Source organism: Phascolarctos cinereus, unplaced genomic scaffold (genome assembly GCF_003287225.1).
Source record: "Phascolarctos cinereus isolate Bilbo 61053 unplaced genomic scaffold, phaCin_HiC Scaffold_8;HRSCAF=390, whole genome shotgun sequence".
NCBI lineage: Eukaryota > Metazoa > Chordata > Mammalia > Diprotodontia > Phascolarctidae > Phascolarctos > Phascolarctos cinereus.
The window spans coordinates 59,961,788-59,989,699 of record NW_027556291.1 but is presented as its reverse complement, the minus strand read 5'-3'; the positions used below and the strand labels follow the sequence as shown (position 1 = coordinate 59,989,699).

The following is a 27,912-nucleotide window of genomic DNA, read 5'->3' as shown; positions in this document are numbered from 1 at the left end:
CTTTTTAAGGCATTCTTCTCCTCATTGGCTTTTTGGACCTCTTATGCCGTTTAGGTTAGGCTATTTTTCAGGTGTTAATTTCTTCGACATTTTTTGGGTCTCTTTAAGTAAGCTGTTGACTTGTTTTTCATGATTTTCTTGCATCACTCTCATTTCTCTTCCTAGTTTTTCTTCTACTTCTCTTACTTCCTTCTCAAAATCTTTTTTGAGCTCTTCCATTGCCATTTTCTTGGAGGCTTTGGATGTAGGAGCGTTGACTTTGTTGAATTCTTCTGGTTGTACGTTGTATGGAAGTTAGTGACTTCATGAGAAATCAAGGCGTCGTAAAACAAATCCAAAAGAATGAAAAAAAAAGGAAAACAATGTGAAATATCTCATTGGAAAAACAACTGACCTGAAAAATAGATCCAGGAGAGAGAACTTAAAAATTATTGGACTGTCTGAAAGCCATGATCAAAAACCATCATCGTTCAAGGAATTATGAAGGAAATCTGCCCTGATATTTTAGAACCAGAGGGCAAAATAGAAATTGAAAGAATCCACCAATCACCTCCTGAGAGATCTCCAAAGGAAAACCAGGAATAATGTAGCCAAATTCCAGAATTCCCAGCTCAAGGAGAAAAAATTGCAAGCAGCCAGAAGAAACAATTCAAGCATTGTGGAGACAGAATCAGGATAACACAAGATTTAGCAGCTTCTACATTAAGGGACTGCAGGGCTTGGAATAGAATATCCCGGAGTGCAAAGGAGATAGGATTACAACCAAGAATCACCTATGCAGAAAAACTGAGTATAATCCTGCAGGGTAAAAAATGGTTATTCAGTGAAATAGAGGGCTTTCAAGCTTTCCTGATGAAAAGACCAGAGCTGAATAGAAAATTTGACTTCCAAATAGAAGACTCAAGAGAAACATGAAGAGGAAAACAGGAAAGAGAAATCATAAAGGACTTATTAAGGTTGAACTGTTTACATTCTTGCATACCTGTCTTAAAACTTTCATTACAATGCAACATTCCATCTCTATACAAGATGACACCAAAAATTGCCAAATTCTGCAATGTCAATTTTGACCACATGATGGCACAAAGACCGTGCTATAATATCCTTGGATGTGATTTTTTTTTTTTTTTTTTTTTGAACACCAAATGTCACCAAAAGATTGTGACATATTCTTTAGTGGCACTAGTTGGCTTAAAAAACCCTTTATTCAAAGCCTACCATGTGCCACACTCTGCTCTGGGTGCTAGGAGTCCAGAAATAGCAAGGAAAAAGTCCCTGCCCTCAGAGAAAAGTGTATCCTATTGATGGAGACCACCTCTGTGTGAGTAATAAAAACTCAGTAAACATGGCCCTCAGAAAGAAGAAGGAGACAAGTCTCACCATTCCTTTCTAGAGGTGAAAGGTCCACAGGGATGGCAGCATGAATTCATTTTCAGACATGTTCAATATACCGATTCATTCTACTGAATTATGTTTTAAAATTCTTTTTCTTGTATAGAGCCATCGCTCTCTGTATACTTTTGTTGTTCAGTTATTTCCCAATCCTGTGAGACTCTTTGTGACCGCATTGGGGCAACATCAGTGCAACATCAGGTAAACATCGAGGGCCTACAGCTCCTGGGACAAGAATCCCGAAACAGTGCCTTTTCCATCCTGGGAACAGAGCTCAAATTTAAAAGAAAGGGAAAAGATCAAAAAGAGATGAGCAAAAACCATCAAAAGGTGTTGAGGTGTTGATGTGCTATTGAATTTCTGGCAAACTGCTTTTCTTTTATCCCATGTGTTTTTTTTCATCAGATACTGTGTACTCCCTTCTCTCCCCGCACCCCCGACTCAATTGCTGTCTTTGAATTTATTAAACATGAATTTATTTTCTTTTTTTTTTGCTTCTGTGCATTGCATAACTAATCTTTTCCATTGATCAACCTCTCACATTTTAACAAGTTCTACTGTTTTCCAGGGAGCTAGGTGTCCCACTGGGCCTGAAGTCAAGAAGAATCATCTCCTTGAGTTCAGACCTGGCCTCAGACACTTACCAGCTGTGTGACCCTGGGCAAGTCACTTCACCCTATTTCCATCAGTTCCTCATCTGTCAGATGAACTCAGAAGAAAATGGCAAACCACTCCAGTATGTCTGTGAAGAAAAGCCCAAATAGGGTCAGGAGAAGTCAGACAGGACTAAACAACAACAATAATTGTTTTCACAATCATGGATTTGTGGTATAGCTTGGAATTGGCAGTGATAATCACTAATTCAAACCTCTTTCTTTCCTCCTTCCCAGCCTCCATTATTACCCTTGAAGTGCTCGACCTCTTTTTAGACTTTTTTATTGATATTTACTGTGTCTGACATCACCAAGGTGTCCCATGTATCCCTCCCTCTCCCCATCCTCAAGAGCTATGTCATGTGACAAATAGTATTTTGTTGTTGTTGTTCCAGGGAGGAAACGTGAACACAATGGATCAATGCATTTGGGAAAAGGCGCTCAATGTGTAACACCTGTGGACCTCTCATGTCCTGGATGGTTTAGGTTAGTGGTGTCTTCTCCTGTCTACTTTTCAGTTCCACTTGAACTTTAACATTTTGTTACACATACATTAAATTTTTTGTATCTCATTCTTTCGTTGTAGTTACCGTGTATATATTCTGTTTTCTTGGCTCTGCTTAATTCACTCTGCATCTCTTCGCAAAGATCTTTCTTTACTTCTCCGTACTCATCACACACATAATTTCTTACTGCATGGTGGCAGTATTCTGTGCCTTTCATGTTCCAGGTCTTGTTTAGCCATTGCCCAGTTGATGAGCATCTACTTTGTTTCCAATTCATAGCTGTCTCAAAGAGTGCTGTTATGAGAATTTTTGCATATATGGGGGACTTTTTTTTCTTATTGATGACTTCCTTGGGGTGTAATGCAGTCATTGTTTTATAGATTTTGTGGACATTTTTGTTACTTTCTTTACAGAATTCCAAATTACTTTCCAAAAGAATGTGTCATCTCACAGCTCCACTAGTAAGGTACTAGTGTGTATATATTCCCACAGCATTGTTTAGGTGTCAAAAACATATTTGTGCCATAAAAGGAATTGGATAGGACTCCTTCTTTACCTGCTGTTTCATATAGTTTATAGAGTACTGGGATGAAACGTTTTTAAATGTTTAGTAAAATTTACTTTCAAATCCACCTGGTCCTGGAGATTTTTTTCCCAGGGAGCTCAATTATACCTCATTCAATTTCTTCTTTTAAGGGAGGGTTATTTAAGAATTCTATTTCCTCTTCTGTTAACGTGGGCAGTTTATATTTTTGTAAGTATTCTTCCATCTCACATAGATTGTCACTTTTGCTGGCATAGGATTGGGCAAAATAACTCCTAAGCATTGCTTGAATTTCACCTTCATTGGTTATGCATCCCTCCTATGTAAGATAGATTGCTACACTCAACTGAATAGGTGTTATTCCCTCTTGGAGCGAAATCCATTGAGAGTAAAGTTCAAGCAATGCTCAGCAGTCTCCCCTCTTTCCCTCCATTGTAATTGCTCTTCTGCACCTTTAAATGGGATATAATTTACCCCATTCTTCCTCTCCCTTCCCTCTTCTCCCAGTGCAACTCTCCTTTTCACCCTTTAATGTTTTTGTATCATCCCATCGAAGTCAATTTATATTCAGACCCTCTGTTATTGTAAACTCCTTCTAACTGCCCTAACAGAAATACAGTTATTAAGAGTTAACAAGTGTCATCTACCCTGTAGGGATGTAAACGACAGAGTGAATGACTTACATTCTTGCTTTCCTCTTCAACTTTTTATGGCTCTCTTGTGTCTTATATTTGGAAATTGAATTTTCTCTTTAGCTCTGCTCTTTTCAAGAGGAATGTTTGAATGTCCCCTATTTCATTGAATGCCCATTTGCCCCCCTGAAAGATTATATTCAGTTTTACTGGGTAGTTGATTCTTGGTTGAAATCCAAGCTCTTTTACCTTCCAGAATATCTTATTCCAACCCCTCTGACATTATGCATGTTTACTCGGTGTGTACTCTGGCCTTTGGGAATCCATAGTGATAGCAGTAACTTAACCCCTAACTGAAAAATGTTTTATTGATGCCCTTTAAGGAAACCAACTGAACCCCTTCTTCATGGAAGGAATGTTCCCAGTAGCTAGCTTATGGGGCAACAAAATCGGGAGGAAGCTCCTGGCTAAAGACCTTCAGGAAATCCTTGTATTTTGGTGAGAATTCCTTCTCATTGTTCCTGAAGGAAGTCTGTTTGGTTGAAACAAAAATCTTGGGTGTCTCCTGAGCATGCTTAGAGTCCTTTTCCATGGGGAAGCCTACCTTGGCTGGAGCTCCATACGGCACTTGTTTTGTATGGACATAACCACCCAAATACCACCTCTACAGGGTACAGCCTTGCCGTACCTCTCAGAGTCATGCATCCATCCCTTAGAACTCTCTGCCTGTCAAATCAGGGGGAGCCTTTCCTGCTTCCCAGGCCCCCTCCCAGAAGATGGCTTCCTTAAAGTAGCCACCCTCTTAGACAGGGCCTAGTGTAGAAAGGGCCTCTCCTGTTTGTGCAAAAATGGACAAAAACAGACATTTTCCAAGGATGCTAACAAAAATCTACAGAATGAAGAAGCACAGAGATCAACACCTCCTCATTAAAAAGGAGGGAGAGGATTGAGAGATGTTCTCAAGGTCCATATCAAACAAGTTTAACACTGACAGGAATACTTGTGGAACACAGAGATATAGCACTTCCTTTAGCAATAGTAAAAGTAGGTTAAAAGAAATCAATAGATATTCATCCCTGGATGTGTCCAGTGTATGTGAAAGTGGTCAGTCTCTGGGGGAAGACTATAAAGTAGCAAAGATCCAAGAGTGAAGTCCAGATGCACTCAGTAGGTGACATTCCACAGGATTTCAACCAACAAGGTGTGTATACAGAGAACCCCGAAAAACGTGCTGGTCACGTGGGTTCGTTTGTAGAAATGGAGGGGATTTCTGATGACAATCCCATATAAGGTCATTCTGAGGAGAAAGTATAGATTGTGCTTAAAGAGGCCATATGTAGCAATCAGCACAGACCACGGAAGGAAGTGGTAGAAACTGAGCACCACTTCACTGCAGGTTGTAAAACAATAGTACCTAATCAATACTTAGCAAGACATGAACTTAGCAAAGTGGAATTATCCCTCAGAAGCTCAATATCTTTCCAAGGAGAACAGGTGAAATGTTGATGTTACAAATGCAGATCTCAGCATATCCTTGGGAATTCAGAAACAAATTGTACTGGAACTGGAACTTTGTCACGAAACAAAACTATTGGCCCCATCTCCTAGTCATGCCATTGATCCATAAAAAAACCAAGAACAATGTGGGGGTTTTTTTGGCTTTTTTTTGAAGGCAATTGGGGTTAAGTGACTTGCCCAAGGTCACACAGCTACTAAGTGTCAAGTGGTAGGTCTGAGGCTAGATTTGAACTCAGGTCCTCTTGACTTCAGGGCCGGTGCTCATCCACTGGGCCACCTAGCTGCCCCAAGAACAATGTTTTTAATAGCATAGCAAGTGTTCCTAGTCTCTAAGTTGCATGGATGAAAAGCTTGCAACATATACAGACCTAGGGGAAGAAATGAAGATCACAGGGGAACAGCCTGAGGAACATGTGATCCCCACAGTCCTGTCTCCTCCTAGAATTGTCCTAAAGATGTATTCCTGGAGCCTGCAGCAGAGAAGTTAATATCCCAATACTTTTATTGAGTTACAAAAGACAGTAATTCTGTGCAGTGATCTGAAGAATGTTAAGCAGAAAAGAATCAATGGCATGATATGTAAACTGCATCAAAAAACTAACAGAGATGAATAATAATGATAAGAAGAAGAAAGACTTCTATAGTGCTTCATGGTTTGAAAAGACATTTGCAAAACATCTCCTTTAAACCTTACAACCACCCTGTAACTTACTCAGCCTAGGTATTATTATCACCTCCATTTTACAGATGTGAACATTGAAGTTTAGAGAGTTTAAGTGGCTTGCCTTTGGCCACACAATGAGTCTAGGTCTTGTGTCTCCAATTCCAGGCGTCTCTCCACTGTGCCAATTCACTAATGGGAGGGTATCTGGTTTTGGAGAGAATGAAACCCCAAATCTGAGAGAGTTTTAGAAAGAAAAGTATGAAGTCCCTTGGTGGAGGAGGCTGAGCCAGAAACGAGGGTGTGGCTCCCTCTTGTCCAGGCTCTGGAAGGTTTATATTATGTAGCATTTAGACCAGAGAACCCGCACATGAATATCGGGGCAAATGTGCTGCTTTCCTGAGTGCCCCCCTATCCCTCCTAGCCCAGCCTGATCTTTGTCTCCTCTTGCCTGGACAAAGGAGGCTGAGCCGCACCCTTTCCCCGGACCAGCCCTTTCTTTCTCTGCTCTGGAAGTTGAGAGGAATCCAAGGGCCATTCAAGGGTTGCTGGTTTGCAGATCTTGCTGCAGCTTCTGTGCTCTCCCCTTTCTTGGAGCCCAGGACAGCCCTCCCTCGACCTCCCCCTTCCCTTCCTTCTTCCCCCTCCCAGTGTCCCTAAAGGGGCCCACCTTCAAGAGCTCCTAGCTGAGCTGAGCTGCTGCCCCCACCCCCAGTCCCAGCAGCTTGCTCTCAGGAGCCTGGGAACCGGATCAGCCCCAGGGCCACTTCCAGATGGAAGACGCACCTGCGGCCCACTTCCCTGGTCTGTTTGGCTGATGGGGGCAGAAAGAAATGACTGGTGGGGGGCTCCCCACTTATCTGAGGCTGATGTCACAGAGCCTTCTCCTCTCCCTCCGCCCTTCCCCCTCTGCTCTGAGAGACTAGCCCCGCCCTACAGTGACGTCACTGTACCCACCCTCTCTCACCATCTTGGAAGTCTTTGTCTCTGGTGGAGGCTATGAGTGGGGTGAGCAGCTGGAGGTCCGAGTGCCCCCCCACTTTCCTTCTCCACACCCCTCCCCTCCGTTACCCCCATCTTCCAGACTGACAGATCCGGAGGGTCCTGCAAGTGTCGAAGTGTCTGTGAGCGAGGTGAGTGCCCCCTCCCTGCTCCTGCCTCAGCCCCTCCCTTTCTTCTCCTTCTCTTCTCTCCACCACAAAATTTTCATGAAGCCGAGGACGCCCCCTCCGCAATTTGCTTCTCTTAATGATCAGGATGTGGTTTCTAAGGGTGAGTGGAAGGTCCTGGGAGTATGGATACCTTTGTTTATGCCTGTGTCCGTAGGTAGGATCGTCTGGGGGGGGGTATGAATGTTTCAGTGTGTGTACGTGTGTATGTATGGGGGGGTGCTCCGTGTGCCTACTCCCCCAGGGCTGCTTCTCCCTGGAGCTTCCTGCCTTCCCAGGCCTTTGTGTGGAGGTCTGGGGCTTGGGGGGTGGTGACGTGAAGTGGAGTGGAGGCCAGCAGGGAGAAGCCTTTGGAGACACTCCCTGCCTCCCCCCCTCAGGTGGATGTTTCCATCGTTTCTTCCTCCCTTCCTCCCATCCTTGGCTTGGCCTTGAGGCTGGGGAGAGAGGACACAGTCTAGGACCTCTTCCCCTCCCCTTCTCCTTGTCACCTCTTTTGTTTGGTGTCCTTTACTTTAATGGTATATTGATTTTTTGTTCTGGTTTCCACCAGGGCCTGGTGAATGGGGAGTTTCCACGTACTTTGCTGTGGAACAGAAAGAGGGGACTGTTCCTGAACCTGCGGATCTCTGTGATTTACAGCCTGAAAGAAAAGAGTTGTTTTAATGTGCACTTCTCTAATTACAAGGAATTTGGAGCATTTTGTCTCCCGTTTGTAGAGGACACTGAGCCAGAAAAGAGGATGTGCCTCTCTCTTGTCCAGGGTCTGCAAGGTTTATATTATATAGGATTTATGCCAGAGTACCCTCACATGAACAGCCAGGGCAGACAAGCTGCCTCCCTTGGTGCCCCAATCTCCCTCACCCCCTTCCCCGCCCAGATCTTTGTCTCCTTTTGGCGGGAGAAAAGAGGCTGAGCCCCGCCCTTTCCCCAGACCAGCCCTTTCTTTCTCTGCTCTGGGGATTGAGGAATCCAAGCGCCATTCAAGGGTTGCTGGTTTGCAGATCTTGCTGCAGCTTCTGTGCTCTCCCCTTTCTTGGAGCCCAGGACAGCCCTCCCTCGACCTCCCCCTTCCCTTCCTTCTTCCCCCTCCCAGTGTCCCTAAAGGGGCCCACCTTCAAGAGCTCCTAGCTGAGCTGAGCTGCTGCCCCACCCCAGTCCCAGCAGCTTGCTCTCAGGAGCCTGGGAACCGGATCAGCCCCAGGGCCACTTCCAGATGGAAGACGCACCTGCGGCCCACTTCCCTGGTCTGTTTGGCTGATGGGGGCAGAAAGAAATGACTGGCGGGGGGGCTCCCCACTGCTCTGAGCCTGATGTCACAGAGCCTTCTCTCCCTCCGCCCTTCCCCCTCTGCTCTGAGAGACTAGCCCCGCCCTACAGTGACGTCACTGTACCCACCCTCTCTCACCATCTTGGAAGTCTTTGTCTCTGGTGGAGGCTATGAGTGGGGTGAGCAGCTGGAGGTCCGAGTGCCCCCCCCACTTTCCTTCTCCACACCCCTCCCCTCCGTTACCCCCATCTTCCAGACTGACAGATCCGGAGGGTCCTGCAAGTGTCGAAGTGTCTGTGAGCGAGGTGAGTGCCCCCTCCCTGCTCCTGCCTCAGCCCTCCCTTTCTTCTCTTCTCTTCTCTCCACCACAAAATTTTCATGAAGCCGAGGACGCCCCCTCCACAATCTCTTAATGATCAGGATGTGGTTTCTAAGGGTGAGTGGAAGGTCCTGGGAGTATGGATACCTTTGTTTATGCCTGTGTTGTGTCCGTAGGTAGGATCGTCTGTGGGGGGGGGGTATGAATGTTTCAGTGTGTGTATGTATGGGGGGGTGCTCCGTGTGCCTACTCCCCCAGGGCTGCTTCTCCCTGGAGCTTCCTGCCTTCCCAGGCCTTTGTGTGGAGGTCTGGGGCTTGGGGGGTGGTGACGTGAAGTGGAGTGGAGGCCAGCAGGGAGAAGCCTTTGGAGACACTCCCTGCCTCCCCCCCTCAGGTGGATGTTTCCATCGTTTCTTCCTCCCTTCCTCCCATCCTTGGCTTGGCCTTGAGGCTGGGGAGAGAGGACACAGTCTAGGACCTCTTCCCCTCCCCTTCTCCTTGTCACCTCTTTTGTTTGGTGTCCTTTACTTTAATGGTATATTGATTTTTTGTTCTGGTTTCCACCAGGGCCTGGTGAATGGGGAGTTTCCACGTACCTTGCTGTGGAACAGAAAGAGGGGACTGTTCCTGAACCTGCGGATCTCTGTGATTTACAGCCTGAAAGAAAAGAGTTGTTTTAATGTGCCCTTCTCTCATTATAAAGGATCTGGAGCATTTTGTCCTAGGGCCTTTGATAGTTTGGACTTCTTCCTTTGAAAACGTGCCTGTCCTTTGACCTAGTAGAGAATGGCTCTTATTCTTAGAAATTGCAATCAGTTCCTTCTTTGTCTTGCATGTGCAACAGGCCTTAGAGATCTTTACTGTAAGGAAGATTTTCTTCACTTAGTTGTTACCTTTCTCATTTTAACCGCATTTAATCTGTTTGTGCAAAAGCATTTCAACTTTATAGAAGCAGAATCATCCATTTTATTTTCGGTGATTCTCTCTATTCTTTGTTCTTTCATAACCTCTTGCCCTATCCATCAATGTGAAAAGTAATTTCCTCCTCACTCCTCTAATTTGTTATCGATTCCCTTTTTATACCTGATTCCTGTATTCATCTGTGTTTAATTTGATTGGTGGCGAGAGGTGTTGATGACCTATCAAATTTCTGACAAACTGTTTTTCCTTCTGCTGTCTTTTTTTTTTTAACTATATAGTGTGTCTTCTCCCCCCCCCCCCCCCCGCCCCAACTACTATCTATGGATTTCTTAAACACTATTTCGTTTTATTTGTTGGCTTCTGTATATTGCATACCTGATCTTTTCAACTGATCAGCTTTTCAATTTTTAAAAAGTTGAAATTGTTTTCTCGGCAGCTAGGTATTCTGCTGAGCCAGAGTCAAGAGGAATGATCTCCTAGTGTTGAAATATGGTCTCAGACACTTACTATCTGTGTGACCCTGGGCAAGTCACTTCACCCTGTTTCCCTCAGTGTCTCATCTGTCCAATGAGCCACAAAAGAAAATGGGAAACCACTCCAATAGCTTTGCCAAGAAAACCTCAAATGAGATGAGGAAAAGTCACGACTAAACAACAGCAATAGTTATTTTCATAATCACAGATTTGTAATATCGTTTGGATCTGCTGCCGATAATCACTAAGCCAGACCCCTTTCTTTCCTCCTTCCACTCCCTCATTATTTCCCTTAAGATGTTTGACCTCTTTCTGAATTTTTTTTATGTTTTTTGTTTCTGATGTCATCAGGGTGTCCCATGTATTCCTCCCTCTCCCTATCCTCGAGAGCCATGCCATGTGAGGAATGGTATTTCTTGATTAGGAAGGAAAAGAAAAGTGAGCACAACTGATGGATGCATTTGGGAAAAGATGTGCAATGTGTAACACCTGTGGACCTCTCACCTGGATGGGGTAGGGTGATGATGTCTTCTTACATTTCCTTTTCAGGCCCACTTCATCTTTAATGTTTTGTTAGAGGTACTTTAAAAATTTTGCTGTGTCGTTCTTTCTACTTCAATTGTAGTTACTGAGTATATATACTGTTGGGTTGGGTTTTTTGTTTTTACTCAATTCACTTTGCATCAGTTCACAAAGGTTTTTCCATACTTCTCTGTACTCTTCCCACACATCATTTCTTCTTGCATGGGAACAGCATTCCATGCCTTTCATGTTCTTGTCTTGTTCCATGTCTTATTTAGCCATTCCCCCCTTGATGAGCATCTGCTTTCTTTACAAATCATACCTGTCACAAAGAGTGTTATTATAAATATTTTGGAATATATGGGGACATTTTTCTCATTAATGGCTCCATTGGGGTATAATGGAGTCTTTGTTTTAGAGGCTTTGGACATTGTTCTTTGCAGAATTCCAAATTACTTTGGAAAATGGATGTGTCATTTCACAGCTCCTCTAATATTAGTTTGTGTATATCCCTACCCCCCTGTTTAGGTATCACAAACATGTTTGTGCCATAAAAGGAATTTGATAGGATTCCTTCTTTACCTGTTGTTTCAAGTAGTTTATATAGTATTGGGATGAATTTTTTTTAAATGTTTACTAGAATTCACTTTCACACTTGATCTGGTCCTGAGAATTTTTTCCTAGGAAACTGATGTGTGCCGTGTTCAATTTTTTCCTTTAAGACAGTTATTTATGTATTCTATTTCCTCTTCTGTTAACATGGGCAGGTCATGTTTTTTGTAATTATTCATCCGTTTCAAATAGATTGTCAGTTTTGCTGGCATATGTTTGAGCAAAATAGCTCCTTAGCACTGCTGTAATTTCATCTTCATTGGTGATGCATTTACTCTTTTGTTTTTGAAACTGGTAATTTGGTTTTGTTCTCTCTTTTGGTTAATCAAGTTACCCAATAGTTTATCACGTTTTTTTTTGTCTTTGTTTTTGTTTTCCTTTTTTTGTTTTTGCTTTTTGGTGAGGCAGCTGGGGTTAAGTGACTTGCCCAGGGTCACACAGCTAGTAAGTGTCAGGTGTCTGATGCTGGATTTGAACTGAGGTCCTCCTGACTCCAAAGCCAGAGCTCTATCTACTGCACCACCTAGCTGCCCCTGATTTATATGATTTGTTAGTATTTTGATAAAAGCAGTACCTGCTTTTATTTTTTAATTTGATTTTTGAAAGAAAAACTTCTTAATCTCACCTTTGACTTACAGATTTCCATGTTGATGTATAATAGGAGATTTTTCATTTGTTCTTTTCTACTTTTATATTATTCGTGCCCAATTCTTTGACCTATCCTTTGTCTGTTTTATGGATCTGAGCATTTAGAGACAGAAATTTCCTCTTAAGTACTGCTTTGGGTGCATCCCACAAATTTGGATCTCTTGCCTCATTGTTGTAATTCTTTTTAATGAAATTATTGATTGCTGAATAATGTTTTGTTCTTTCACCCATTCATTCTTTGAGACTGGATATTTTACTTTTCAATTAATTTTAATCTATGCTTCCATGTCTCTGTAATTTATATTGCATCGTGGTCTGTAAAAAGTGCATTTAGTATTTCTCTTTTTTCTCCATTTGGTTATGAGGTTTTTGTGCCCTAATACATGTTCATTTTTTGAGAAGGTACCATTTACAGCTAAGAAAAAGCTACATTCCTTTCTATTTCCATTCAGTTTTCTCCAGAGTTCTCTCATGTCTAACTTTTCTATATTCCTTTCCTCTCTTTAACTTCTCTTTTTATTATTTTATGCTTATATTTGCTTAATTCTGAGAGGGGAAAGTTGAGCACTTAGTATAGTTTTGCCATCTCTTTCCTTCTGTATGTTATTTTACTTTTCCTTTAAGAAGTAGGTCTAAGCAAGAGTAATTATTAATGATTATATTTATATCTCCTATCTGTAATTTTCATCAATTATTACTATATTATTTTAACTCTCGTGTCTAATGCATGTATTCCTTTATAATTTAATTTGATACTTGGTGTGAGGTGTTGATCTCTTATCAAATTTCTTCCAAACTGCTTTCCACACGTGCCATCAGTTTGTTGTTTTTTTTATGAACTACTGGCAATTCTTGTTTTGTGTAAGTGGACCATTGGACAAGCCTGTAAGTAGAAGGATTTTGAAGTAATTTGAATTTGGCCACAGATGTGATTACAAGGGAGGGAGGGAGGCAGGAAGGGGGTCACATGCCTGTGAAGGGAGTGGGCCAGGAAACAGTTCAAGGACACATGGGGGCCAGGGACAGAGAAGCAAGAGTAGGAAGAGGATCAGGTGCATGTTGGGGCCAGCCATATGGTGGCCTGGCCAGAACTGAGAGAAGAACAAGTGGAGGACAGACATGTGGAGGCTGGACATGACCACACAGCAAAAAGAGAGGTGACACATGGACTGAAGAAAGATACACAGTACCCCGAGCAGGGGTGGACAGAGAATACTGACCCGTGGATGCCAGACCTGCGGATTAATGGAGCAGCCAAATTTCTCCTCTCTCAGTGCTGGAGTTCTCAAGCCAAGGCCTGATCCGGAGGCTGCAGAGGTGGAAGGAATCACTCTGCACGTCCAAAACCCCATTCTTTCCCCTGACCACTTCTCCATCAATACCCTTTAGATACTTGACCTCATTTAAAAAACAATTTTATTGATGTTTTCTGTATCTTACGTGATGGTATCCCATGTATCCCTCCCTCTGCCTCTCCTCCTCCCTGAGAGCCATATCCTTGTGACAAATGGTATTTTTTGTTTTAGGGAGCAAAAGCAATCAACACAACTAAAATACTATACAGAGGAAAAGATATTTGTGGCAGGAGACAGTCTCTCTGAGAACATTCCAATTACTGCAGCCTTGCTCTCTGTGGAAGCGCATCTAGTCTCAGAATACTCAGTGGATGAAATACTTATAGGTGGAGACACCCACGCTCTGAGAAGACTCAGAGGAAAAGATACTTGTGGCAGGAGATAGTCTTTCGGGGAACATTCCAGTTACTGCAGCCTTGCTCTCTGTGGAAGCACATCTAGTCTCAGAATACTCAGTGGATGAAATACTTATAGGTGGAGACACCCACGCTCTGAGAAGACTCAGAGGAAAAGATACTTGTGGCAGGAGACAGTCTTTCGGGGAACATTCCAGTTACTACAGCCTTGCTCTCTGTGGAAGCACATCTAACATCAGAATACTCAGTGGATGAAATACTTATAGGTGGAGACACCCACGCTCTGAGAAGACTCAGAGGAAAAGATACTTGTGGCAGAAAACTCTTTGGGAACATTCCAGTGTAAGAAAGAAGCTGGGAAGCCTCTCTGGGCAAAGAAATCTGTCTGTAGGAGAAACTTAGGTGGGGACTATAGTCTGCCCAGTGCAAGCTGAGACCCCACCTTTGTTTCTCTTAATAAAGATTGGTTTCTTTGCCCAGAGAGGCTGTCCAGTCTCTTTCTTACACTGGGTACTACAGGCTTCCTCTCTGGGGAAGCACATCTAGCATCAGAACACTCAGCAGACAAGACATTTGGGGCTGAAGACACTCTCTGAGAACATTCTAGTTACTATAGGTTTGCTTTCTGGGGACACACATCTACCATCAAAATACTCAGAGGAAAAGACCAGAGCTGAAGAGAAAATATGACTTTGAAATACAAGATTCTAAAGAAACATTAAAAGGTAAATATGAAAAAGAATTCGTAAGCAACTCAATGAGGTTAAATTGTGCACTTTCCTATAAGGAAAGAGGATACGCATATCTTCTAAGAATGCGATCAGTATTAGAGCAGGTGGAGGGATTCTACATAGAAAGAAGTTTTGGGAGTGAGCCCCTTAGGTTGGGATGATGGAAGATAAATGGATAGGTAAGAAATATGTATGCCCTGGGAGAAGGCAGAAAAGAGAGAAAGAATGGGGGAAATAATCTCACAGAAAATAGGTGTGCAAGAAAGAACTTTTACCCTGGAGTGGAAAATGGTTGGGAGGGGGTAGCCAATGCTTGAATGTCAGTCACATCTAAATTGCTTTAACAGGGGGAAATATCTATATCTATATTTGTGTTTGTCCCTATATATACTCATTCAATTGGTTATAAAAATCTATATTACCCTAGAGGTAAGTAAAGAGAATGGGAAAAGAGAAAGAAAGAGTGTGGTGATAACAGGGTGGGGTGATAAATAAATAGAGCTGTCCTATGCAAAAGAGATATTAGAGAACAGACAGGATAAAAAGAAAGAGAGAAGGAGAGACAGAAGATGATAGGATGGAGGTAAATGCATAGTTAGTAATCTTAACTGTGTGAATGGGATGAATTCACGTATAAAATGGAATGGGGTAGCAAAATGGATTAGAAACCAGCATCCAAAAATACGTTTGTTTGTTTCTTTGTTTTACAAGAAACTCACTTGAAACAAAGAGAGAACTACAGAGTGAAAAAGGGGGGTTGGAGCAGAAACTCTAATACTTCAACTAAAGTGAAAAATGGAGGGATAGTAATCATTATCTCAGACAAAGCAAAAGCAAAAACAGCGGTATTAAAAGGGGTAAGCAGGGAAACTGCCTCTTGTTCAAAGGAACGACAGGCCGTGAAATAATATCACAAGTAAAGATGTATTTCGGAAATGGCATAGGGTTCAAATTCTTAACGCAAATATGAAACGAATTATAGGAAGAAATAGACAGGAAAACTGTAGTAGTGAGGCACCTCAGCTTTTTCCTCTGAGAGCTAGAGAAACCCAATCATAAAATGAATAAGAAAGAAGTTAAGAAGAGTAATAGAATTTTAGAAAACTTAGATATGAAAGACCTCTGGAGAAAACTGAATGGGAATAGAAAGGGGTGCAGACAGATGGGGCTTTAGGTAAATTCACATTGTACAAATTGGAGTTTATGGAAGGAATTCTTTAAGAAATCTGTATTCCAAGATAACATCTCCGTCAACTTTACCATACTATACTGGGATCTCTTTCTGCTCCTGCCCCTGAAGTTGGAACTCTGTAGCCTCCTAACACCACCAGCACCCCTTCCCAAAAGGAAAAACTAAAAAGTAACTTCCAACTGAAAGCAGAAGAACAGATCTGCAGAGAGATGGCCACCCCACCACGAGATTGGGACCTGGCTTGAGACCTCCAGTGCTGAGAGAGCAGACCTTCATTTTAGTCTGCCCACCCTCTTAAGAGTTTGGTGCCTGTGTTTTGCTACTTTGTCCATCCAAAGGTTACTGTGTGTCTGTCCCTGGTCCCCTCCACATGTGGCCTGTCCTCTCCTGAATGTTTCCACGTGCGGCCCTCATGTATCTGCCTGCCGGGGTGTTCTTCCTTTCAGCTGCAGCTAGGCCCTCATGTGGCTGGCCCCACTAGCGATGTGTTCCTCTTCTTGCTCTTGCTTCTCTGTGTCCAGCCTCCACCTGTCCTTGAACCACATCCTTGTCCCTCCTTCAAAGGGGTGCAGTCCCCTTCCTAACTCCCTTCTGCCCTTATCCACATCCATGGGGTAAATTCATATTACATAAAGGTCTGTGGAATGGTCTGCTTATTTTTGTTATTAGTTAGTGCTTATTTAGTATTTTACTTTTCCCCAACTACATGTAAAAACAGTTTTTAATAATTCATTTTAAAAATTTTGAGTTCCAAATCCTCTCCCTTCCTTCCTCTCACCACCCCCACCCATTGAGCAGGCAAGCTATTTGATATAGTTTAGAATGTTTAGTCATGCAAAACATATTTCTTTATTAGTCATGTTGTAAAAGAAAACATAGACCAAAAAAAAAATCCCTCGAGAAAAATAAAGTTAAAAAGTTTGCTTTCATCTGTATTCAGACACCATCACTTCTTTCTGTGGGGATGGCTAGCATTTTTCATCACAAGTCCTTCAGAGTTGTGGTGAATCTTTATATTTCTCAAAATAGCTAAGTCATTCACAACTGATCATCTTATAATATTACTGTTAATGTGTACCAGATTTTCCTGATTCTACTTAGTTCACTTTCCATTTCTTCTTGTAAATCTTCCTAGGATTTTCTGAGACCATCCTGATTATTATTTCTTATAGAGTTATAGCATTCCATCACAATTATATACCACATCTTATTCAACCATTCCCCGGTTGATGCACATCCCATTATTTTCCAGTTCTTTGCCACAAGAAAAAAAGCTGCTATAGTTTTCCACGCATAGGTCTGTTTCCTTTTTTTTTTTAATTTCTCTTAGGGTCCAGACCTACTAGTTGTATTGTTAGGTCAAAGGGTATGCATAGCTCCAAATTGCTCTACAGAATGGTTGATTCCATTCAGAACTCCACCAATAGTGCATTAATGTCTCATTTTTCCCACATCCACTCCAGCATTTGTCATTTTCCTTTTATATCCTGTTAGCCAATGCCTGTGACATAGTACCTCAGAATTGTTTTAATTTTTCATTTCTCTAATCCACAGTGATGTATAACTTTTTCATATGCCTATAGATAGCTTTGATTACTTCATCTGAAAACTGAGTGGTTATGTCTTTTGATCATTCATCTGGTGGGGAATGGCTCTTCTTTCTACAAATTTAAGTCATTCCCAGTATATTTGAGAAATGAGGCCTCTATCAGAGGAATTTGGCTTCAAGAATTTTTTTTTACCAGTTTTGATAGCTAACTATTTCTCTCCATCGTGTTTCCCACCTTGTTTATTCTATTCTCTTTCTCCTTTCACCGTGTTCCTCCTTAAAAAGTGTTTTGTTTTTGACAACCAACTTGCCCAATCTGTCCCCCCTTCTATTACCCCCCCTTCTCTTCTGCCTTTCCCATCCAACATTTCTGTAGGGTAAGATTTCTGGACCTTATTGTGTATGTGTGCATGTGTTATTCACTCTTTGAGTGAATTCTGATGAGAGTAAGGTAAAAGTGTTCCCCAACCACTTCCTCTCTCTTTTCCTCCACTGTAAAAGCTCTTTCTTGCCTATTTATGTCAGATAATTTACCCCACTTTATCTCTTCCTTTCCGTTTTTCTCAGGGCACGCTGCCTGGCAGAGAGAAGACAGTATAAATGTTAACTATTACTTTTATCTTGTTAATTAGATGTGACCAGTATACAATGTCAAAGTTGATGAAATGCCCGATTTTCTGCGTATGGTAATTTTAAAATGCATTCAATAGGATTGAAGTGACCTGATTGGTAACAGGTTTGTTTCAAGTTTCAAAAACATAGTAATGTTTCAAATTGATAATATTTCCTATCAGGTATGTCAAGCAACTTCTTATAATTTGGATGTTATTAAAGTAACAACTGAAAGAAAGAAAAGTGGAAAAACTGTTTAAAACCACTTATGTTATTTTATCAGCCCTGCTAACCCTTTCTTTATAATGTTTTGTAACTGCCATTTGAAGAACTGGATATTTCCACCTTTGCCTCTAGTTAAGAGGAAGTTATAGCTAAAACAGTTTGGCTATCACTTATAAAGGTTGTAGGTTGTTAACTAAGTTATTTGGAGTTATTGTTTTAATGTTAAAACCTAAAACTGGTCATTGATTACGTGTGTGGAAAGGCAGGGATGAGGTAAAAGCCTTATCTGGATTGTTCTGCCCATTAGAGCAATCCTCCTTGGGGTATGAGGGTGTACAGCAGGGTTAGTCTATTCTGCCTTAGGGGGGTTAGTGGTGGTGTCAAAGAGCACAGCCTACAGCAGCTCTAGATGGGTTGGGACCCCCTGATTCCCCTCCCTTAGTAAGACAGCCAAAGTTGCAACTGATGTAGGGCTTTAAGAGGTGATCAGAAGCCCCATGTGCCAGTTACCATATACTGGAGTCCATAAAAATAAACAAACCATGTAGACTCTGGTAGATGCTGGTGCAGAATGCATGATGCTCTATGGGAACCCTGAAAGACATCCTGGCAAGTGGGTAGCCATAGAAGGATACAGGGGATATTCAGTCAGTGCAAAACAAACTAAATTCAGACAGAAAATAGTCACTTGCCCGAGTATGTGGAGGTCTGTAGGAAGAATATATCATGGGGTGGGTAGGCAGGGGCATCAGGATCAGCCCCTTCTCTGGGGTCCCTGACAATTCCCCTTATTTTGTAAACTTGCCAGGTTCCTGGAAATCATCTGTGTGAGCAAGGTGGGAAAAGCAAAGCCCTGGGAAAACAGCTTCTTTGGGTTATGGAGTTCCTAAACAATGAACTTGGCTTGCTGAGGATTTACAAGTTTATATATAATGTAGAAATGATTTCTAGTAATTGGTTTTTATACCAGGACAAATTTAAATTTGAGACAAGAAAATGAGTGAAAGATGTTAAGTAAAATCTCTTATGTATGTGAGTCTTGGTAAATGCTTGTTTCTTATTCCAGCTCCATGGTAGTAGAAATAATTGTATCTAGCCCTAAGCTGTGATTAGTGAAACTTGCCATTTGAGGTCAGAGCTCTTGGGACTGTAACTGATGTTATTTTGAGGTTTCGATTTAGATATAGTTGTCTGATGAATCGTTCAGTCAGTAATCCACCATTTGAGAGAAATGCCACAAGCTACTCAGGGAATGTAATCTTGACCTGGTAGAGATCTGTGTCTGGGAAAAAGTCGAGAGGACAACCTTGGCAGCAATCTAAGGTGGGATCCTCCTGGCTCAGTTTCCTCCTTGTGTTCCTTTCAACAGGAATGTTTCCCACCTGGCTATTCCTACATCTGGTGGTGAGGTATAATTATTACTCCGTGGTTGGTTGTTAAACTGTGACTCTTCTCTGAAATCAAACAAAGCTAAGGATGCTTTATCCTGTGATATATGTGTCCTTAGGCTTAAGCCTTGAAGGACTAGTTTGTTGCTGTTGTAATCATATCCCGGCTTTTTCCTTTTGTATCAAATTCCTATAGTCAGAGCAGTGGTCAGTAAAAGATATAAGCACAGTCCAAGTAGGTGAGATCTTATTGTTTTCAATCTGAATGTGTAGTCATTCCATATCCCAAGCTAATAGGGAAATTAGTACTCAGGCTTGTCACCTGCATGTCTCCATAGTCATATGAAAGACGAAGTCCCTAAAATAGCTTATCATGTCTGAATAACATGGGAATAATAAGGCACAGACAAAAAAAAAGTCTGACAGAAAGATTTGAATTTATTAACTTGTGTGAAGATCAGAAACATCTTCATTTTGGTTTGGGGAAGAGAATTTCAGTGCAATCAATTTTCTTTAAGAGAGGTTGCACCCTTTTTTGTGTTACGTTAGTGGAAAAGTCAATTTCATTGAAGTTAGTATTAATGTGGTAGAAGCACATTTTATTATAAACCATTTATTGATATGTACTTTTGGAATTCATTATTTAAGTATTCTCCCAAGTCTTTAATTTTAGTTGGAGTAAAGTCAGCTTCTTACGAGTAAATTCAATTGTGTAACTATTGAATACAGGGGCAAAAAGCCTTCAAGAATGTTGTTACTTATATTTTCACAAATAGGATTGAATCCTCAGTAGCATCTGATCCTCCCAAACAAGTTGGAATCAGAGTGAAAACTTTTGAGAAAGAAACAAGATCAGACAATCTCATATGTGAAATATAAATGATTCTAATGGGGTATGTAAAAACCTAAATTTTCTGAAGCTTCAAGCAAACTCTGGGTTCTTAGTTTGATGCTCCATTGTTAAGAGCAGAACTTAAGGATTTCAACTAGTTTTTACAATATGAACTAGTTATTGGAGAAGTAAAATTTGAGAGGCTATACTATCTTGTATTGAGACCTGTTCTGTAAAAGATTTTAGCAGGAGCTTCTAAGGAGTCTCTACAAGTCACTTGGAACCAGAAAAACAATTCCACTGAAGAGCTGCCCCTGAGCACAAGATATTTTCCAGACTGCCCCAAGAAAACATGTTCCAGAGAGTAGACAACTACATAGGACGTCTGGATTCCAAGACAAAATTTGTTAATCAAATGGATGTTGGGGGTGGGTTGGTGTTCATCATTGTACACACCTCCCCTTGAGAAAAAGGGGTAGAATCAAATTGTTCTGATCCCATTTTGTAATTGATTCAGTTGTCTGTCACTCCTGCTCTTTTGTAAAACTGCCCAAGCTATGTTCCTTTGTCTCTGAACTTAGTTCAGAAACTCAGCTGTCCCATTAATCCCCAAATGCCATTGGTTCTTCCTTCACCTCGCCAGGGGTGGGATGGAATAAAATTGTAACAATTGTGGTAATTTTCTCATTGGTCAGGTTTTTCCTATCTGTGCTTATATTGCTTGTGTGGTTTATGCTTACAAATAGGACCATCCCCAAAAGGCCCTAAATACCCTAGTATAGAGCCACCCCAGGGACCTTGTGGAATACATTCAGAAAGCATGAGAAGGTGAGGCTAGTGACTAAACAGCCATCCCTCACTTAAATCCAATTCACTTGCATGTCATGGCATGACCTTCCTGATATCATAGTCTTCTTAGAGAAAGAAGGACAAGTAATGACAACAAGTACTTTTCATATTAGTCATTTTGTGGAAGAAAATTCAAACCCCACCAACCCAAATGAAAATGAAACATGGTATGCTTTAGTCTGTGTTCAGATGCCATCAGTGCATTCTCTGGAGGCAATTTGCGTTTTCCATCATGAATCCTTTGGAATACTCTTGGAGCATTGTATTGCTGAGAATAGCTAAATCATTCACAGCTGTTCATCATAGGATATTGCTGTTTCCATGTACAAAGTTCTGGTTCTGCTCGATATCCTTTGCATTATGAGTTCATTTCAGTCTTTCCAGGCTTTTCTGAAATCACACTGCTTGTCATTTCTTACAACACAGTAATATTCCATTACAATCATATACCACAACTTGTTCAACCACTCTCCAATTGATGGGTATAAATTTCCACTTCTTATCACCATAAAAAGAGTTGCTATAAATATTTTTGTACATATATGTCCTTTTCTTTTTTGATTGATTTCTTTGGGGTATAGACCTAGTAGTGGTATTGCTGGATCATAGGGTATGGATAGTTTTCTAGCCCTTTGATCTTACTTTCAAGTTTCTCTCCAGAATAATTGGATGAGTTCACCACTCCATCATTCATGCATTAGTGTCCCAGTTTTCCCATATCCCTTCCAACATTATTTTCATCTTCTGTCATATTAGCCAACCTGATAGGTATGATTTGGTACCTCAGAGTTATTTTAATTTGCATTTCTCTAATTGATAGTGATTTAAAACATTTTTCCTATAACTATAGATAGCTTTGACTTCTTCCTTTGAAAACTACTTGTTTATGTTTTTGATTATTTATCAATTGGGGAATGATTTGTATTCTTATAAATTTGACTCAGTTCTCTTTATGTTTGAGAAATAAGGCCTTTAAGAGACACTTTTCATTATATCTTGGGAGGCACACCTGTCACTGGTGATGCTGCTGCTTCTGGTGGTGGTCTAGCAGCTTTGCCTTCCTAGGATACAGATTGGGCCGAGACCCACTTAGAATACACAGCAGTCAGCAGCATTATTCAGCAACTTAGGATAGGTAAATGAAACTTGTCACAGGAGAGGGAGAAAGAAAGGCAGGAAGAATCTTTCAAGGGAGAAAAGGGATGGATTTGGAATTCAGCTGGCAGGACTTACTGTAGGACAATTCCCCCTCTGTAAGGGCAAGAGAAAACAGGAAGCAAATCAATAGTTTTATATTGGGAAGGAAGTCTCTTTATACAAAACTCCACAGTCACTTCTCCAAGGACAACCAATAGCTGTTACAGCAATGGATGAAACCATCGGCTTTACTGTGTCCTTGCATAGGATTTTTTTTTATTTCTCCTTCTGTAGGGGTTTGGGAATCTTCCAATATTAGACAATCATTTGTTTGGGAGATGGGCCCATTAAGATACTAAAAAGAATTGTATTTCCTACATTCCCAGTAGAGGACTTTTACCTACTCTGTGAGTTTTACCTACTCATGCTGAAAACATGGCAAATATAAGGTAGGCCTTATTTTTGCCTATGGAAAATGCATAAAGGATAAGGATGCACTGTACCTGGCACACAACAGGCTCTTAATAAATGCTTATTTGCGTCATGATCTGAAAAGGATGCTTTTAATATTTCTGCCTTTTTTGCATTGGATTATGAGGTTTTTATGCCCTCTTTATGTGGTTAATTTTTGTCTATGTGCCATGTACTCCTGGGAAAAAAAGTATATTCCTTTCTATCCCCATTCAGTTTTCTCCAGAAGGCTATCAATACCTAACATTTCTAATATCCTATTCCCCTCCTTAACTTCTTTCTTGTTTATTTTGTGGTTAGATTGATCTAGTTCAGAGAGGGGGAGGTTGAGCTCCCCCACTAGTATAGTTTTTCTGTCTATTTCTTCCTGTAACTCCCTGAACTTCTCTAAGAATCTGGACTCTATACCATTTGGTGTATGTATGTTTAGTAATGGTATTTCTTCATATGTAATAAAGGGCCGTGGAAAGACAGACTAAAAATAATTGGAAACTAAATAATCTAATCCTAAAAAATGATTGGGTCAAACAACAAATCATAGAAACTATCAATAACTTCATTCAAGTGAATGACAATAATGAGACAACATACCAAAACTTATGGGATGAAGCGAAAGCAGCTCTTAGGGGAAGTTTTACATCTCAAAATGCTCACATAAATAAAATAGAAAAAGAGGAGATCAATGAATTGGGCATACAACTAAAAAAACTAGAAAAAGAACAAATTAAAAATCCTCAATAAAACACCAAATTAGAAATATTGGAAACCAAAGGAAAAATTAATAAAATTGAAATTAGGAAAACTATTGAACTAATAGATAAAACTAAGAGCTGGTTTTTATGGAAAAAAAAATTGATAAACCTTTGGATAATTTAATTTAAAAAAAAGAAAGAAGAAAAGCAAATTACCAGTATCAAGAATGAAAAGGGTGAATCCACAACCAAGGAAGAGGAAACTAAAACAATAATTGGGAACTATTTTGTCCAACTGTTTGCCAATAAATTTGACAATCTTAGTGAAATGGATATATATTTCCAAAATATAAATTGCCCAGATTTAACAGAAGAGATAGTAAAATACTTAGATGACTCCATCAAAGAAAAAGAAATTGAACAAGCCATTGATGAACTCCCTAGGAAAAAATCGCCGGGTCTAGATGGATTTACAAGCAAATTCTATCAACCATTTAAAGAACAATTAATTCCAATACTATATAGATGATTCAGGAACATAGTCAAAGAAGGAATCTTATGAAATTCTTTTTTATGATAAAAATACGGTGCTGGTACCTAAACTGGGAAGAGTCAAAATGGAGAAAGAAAAATTATAGACCAATTTCTCTACTGAATATGGAGCAAAAAATTTAAATAAAACATTAGAAAATAGATTACAGCAACTTGTCACAAAAATAAAACACTATGACCAGGTAGGATTTCTACCAGGAATGCAGGGCTGGTTCATATTAGGAAAACTATCAGCATAATTGATCATATCAACAACAAAACCAATAGAAACCACATGATTATCTCAATAGATGCAGAAAAAGCTTTTGACAAAATACAACACCCATTCCTATGAAAAACACTGGAGAGCACAGGAATAAATGGAGTCTTCCTTAAAATAATAAATAGCATCTACCTAAAACCTTCAGCAAGCATCCTATGTAATGGGGACAAGCTAGAAGCATTTCCAATAAGATCAGGGGTGAAACAAAGATGTCCATTGTCACCACTGTTGTTCAATATCGCACTGCAAACATTAGTTTTAGTGATAAGAGAAGAAAAAGAAATTGAAGGTATTAGAACAGGCAAAGAAGAAACATAGCCATCACTCTTTGCAGAAGATACGATGACATACTTAGAGAATCCTAGAGAATCAAGTAAAAAACTACTTCAAATAATAAACAACTTTAGCAAAGTTGCGGGATATAAAATAAAACCACATGACTCATCGACATTTCTATATATACCAACAAAACCCACAACAAGAGATAGAAAGAGAATTTCTCACTTAAAGTTACTGTAGACATTATAAAATATTTGGGAGCCTACCTGCCGAAACAAACCCAGGAATTACATGAACACAGTTACAAAACACTTTTCACACAAATAAAGTCAGGTCTAAATAATTGGAAAAACATCAGTTGCTCATGGGTAGGCCGAACTAATCTAATAAAAATGACAATTCTGCCTAAGCTAATTTACTTATTCAGTGCCATACCAATTAAACTACCAAAACGTTATTTTATAGAGTTAGAAAAAATAAGAAGATTCATTTGGAATACCAAAAGGTCCAGAATATCAAGGGAACTAATGAAAAGAAATGCAGGGGAAGGTGGCCTAGCAATTCCAGATCTTAAATTGTATCATGAAGCAGCAATCATGAAAAACTGCTTGGTACTGGCTAAGAAACAGAGTGGTGAATCAGTGGAATAGGTTAAGTATGCAAGACACAGTAGTCAATGACTATAGTAATCTATTATTTGATAAACCTAAAGACCCCAGCTTCCGGGATAAGAACCCACTCTTTGACAAAAACTGCTGGGAAAACTGGAAAACAGCATGGCAGAAACTAGGAGTGGCTCAAAATCTCACACTATATCCCAAAATAAAGTCAAAATGGGTTCATGATCTAGATATAAAGGCTGATACTCCCAGCAAAGTGGGAGAACAAGGAATAGTTTACCTATCAGATTTATGGAGAAGAGGAGACTTCATGACCAAACAGGAGAAAGAGAACATTACGAAAAGCAAAATGGATAACTTTGATTACATTAAATTGAAAAGTTTTTGCACAAACAAACCCATGCAACCAAGATTAGAAGGAAAGTAGAAAATTGGGAAAGATTTTTTGTAACCAGTGTCTCTGATAAGGGCCTGATTTCTAAAATACATAGAGAATTAAGTCAAATTTATAAGAATACAAGTCATTCCCCAATTGATAAATGGTCAAAGAATATGAACAGGCAGTTCTCAGATGAAGAAATTAAAGCCATCTATAGTCATACAAAAAATGCTCTAAATCACTATTAATTAGAGAAATGCAAATCAAAACAACTCTGAGGTGCTACATGACACCTACCAGATTGGCCAACATGACAAAACAGGAAAATGATAAATGTGGGAGAAGATGTGGGAAAATTGGAAGACTAATGCATTGTTGGTGGAGTTGTGAAATGATCCAACCATTCTGGAGAACAATTTGGAACTATGTCCAAAGGGCTATAAAAATGTGCATACCCTTTGACCCAGCAATAGCACTTCTAGGGCTATATCCCAGAGAGATCATACAAATGGGAATAGGACCCACATTTACAAAAAATTTATAGCAGCTCTTTGTGTGGTGGCAAAGAATTGGAAATTGAGAGGATGCCCATCAAGTGGGGAGTGGCTGTCCAAGTTGTGGTATATGAATGTAATAGAACATTATTGTGCTGTAAGAAATGATGAACAGGCTGACTTCAGAAAAACCTGGAAAGACTTGTATGGTCTGATGCTGAGTGAAGTGAGCAGAAACAGGAGAACATTGTCCACAAGAACAGCCATGTTGTGAGATGACTAATATTGATAAACTTAACCCTTCTCAGCAATACAAGGATCTAAGACATCTCTAAAGGCCTCATGATGGAAAATTCTATCCAGAAAGAAGAAAGAACTATGGAGTTTGAATGCAGATCAAAACATACTCTTCCCTATTTTTTTCTTCCTCTTTTAGGTGGTTCTCCCTATTGGTTCTAATTCTTCCTTACAACATCACTAATGTGAAAATATGTTTAATAGGAATGTATATGTATAGCCTATATCAGATTGCATGCTGTCTTAGGGAGGGATGGGGAGAAAAATTTAAAACTGAAAAGCTTATGGAAGTGATTGTTGATAATTCAAAATAAATTAACAAAAAAAAATGCTTGTTTGATGGACTGAGCACATAAAGAGTTAAAACAGCTCTTCTTTCCCTTCAGTGGTTTCTACCTCGCCAAAGACTAACCTGGCCTGAAGATCTTCCAACTATCAAAGAGAAATCCTTTGGAGGTCAAGAATATGGTCCTCTCTCCCGGTGGGCTCTGCTTTTTCAGGAACCTATATTGCCTAACTGATGGTAGCTGCTCCTTCCCCACTCCAGCTCCAAATAATCTTTGTATTACCTGCTTCTCAGGGCTGGAGTGAGAACAGTGCATTGTTATGCTGAAACCCTAGGGAGAGGAAAGCTATTACTCACCTTATTCTCCTTAAAGCCTCTCTATTAGCATGCTCATTCTTAGAGATGGATAAATGATAAGACTCGGGCCTAGAAAGGTATTGCGATATCCTTCCACACTCCCTACTCAGAAGTTCCAATAAATATTGTTATTCACCCTATTCCTATCCCTCCTGACTCTTCTACTTTACTTCTACCTGCTACCTTGCTCTGCTATTATTCAACCTATCCCCCTTCCAAGAATTCTTCCCTTATCTCCTTATCATCTCCCCCTCTTCTATCCCCTTACCCTCATTCCTTTCTGAATTTAGAAGACTTTTATACATACATACATACATACATACATACATACATACATACATACATATATATATATATACATATATATGTATGTATGTATATATATGTACATAATTCCCTCTTTAACTCTTTCCCAAAGAGAGTAGGGTTCCAGAAGTACCCACCCTCCTCCCCCATCTAATTCTTCTGCATCAGTTCTTCCTCTCCCAAGTGAGAACTATTAAAAAATGGTGGTAAACAATTCAGAAAGTGTCCGGAGATAATGAGATATCAAAGATTAAGTGGCAATGTGTTGGAGAAGACAGGATGGAAAGTGATCGAGATCTCATATAGAGAGGTTTACTTTGGCAAAGACGAGGTCACCTCTAGATAATGGGGAAGATGTGTCACAAATGTGACATGAGGGGAAGAGGAGAAGAAGGAGCCACTACCTGACTGCAGTGAGGATCTAGTTGAGATTATGTAATATAAATTGATTGTGGACTCAGACTATCAGTCAGTCGGTAATGAAGGATTTATTAAACTCTTACTATATGCCAGGCACTGTGCTAAGCCCTGAGGATACAAAGAAAGGCAAAAGACAGTTCTTGCCCTCAAGGAGCACACAATCTAATGGGAAATACAATGTGCCAATAACTCAGTACCACTAAGCTAAATATAGGATAAGTAGGAAATAATTAATAAAGGGAAATTATTAGAATTAGGAACAATTGGGAAAGGTTTCCTATAGAAGGTAAGATTTTAGCTAGGACTTGAAGGAAAGCAGGGAGGTGAGATGGAGACAAGGAGGGAGAACATTCCACACATGAGGGACAGCCAGAAAACAATGCTTGAAGGTAGGAGTTGGAGTGTTTTGTTCCTAGAGCAGCTAGGAGACA

The 27,912-nt window shown here is 40.4% G+C and overlaps 2 long non-coding RNA genes across 3 annotated transcripts in view; both read left to right on the top strand.

Moving 5' to 3' along the window:
* The first annotated feature begins 6,785 nt into the window (after positions 1-6,785).
* Positions 6,786-7,775, top strand: LOC110203688 (uncharacterized). The gene is made up of 2 exons (XR_002323052.1): positions 6,786-7,039; positions 7,629-7,775. It is a non-coding gene; the product is annotated as an uncharacterized LOC110203688 (long non-coding RNA).
* A 2,270-nt stretch (positions 7,776-10,045) lies between these two features.
* Positions 10,046-27,912, top strand: part of LOC110203686 (uncharacterized) — a 222,437-nt gene continuing 204,570 nt past the window's right edge. Inside the window, exons 1-2 of one of the 2 annotated variants that reach the window (XR_013483594.1) lie at positions 10,046-10,571; positions 13,367-14,276. This is a non-coding gene — a long non-coding RNA (uncharacterized LOC110203686). Of the gene's footprint in view, positions 10,572-13,055; positions 14,277-27,912 lie in introns of those variants that run through there. The other variant, XR_013483591.1, reaches the window with a different exon arrangement.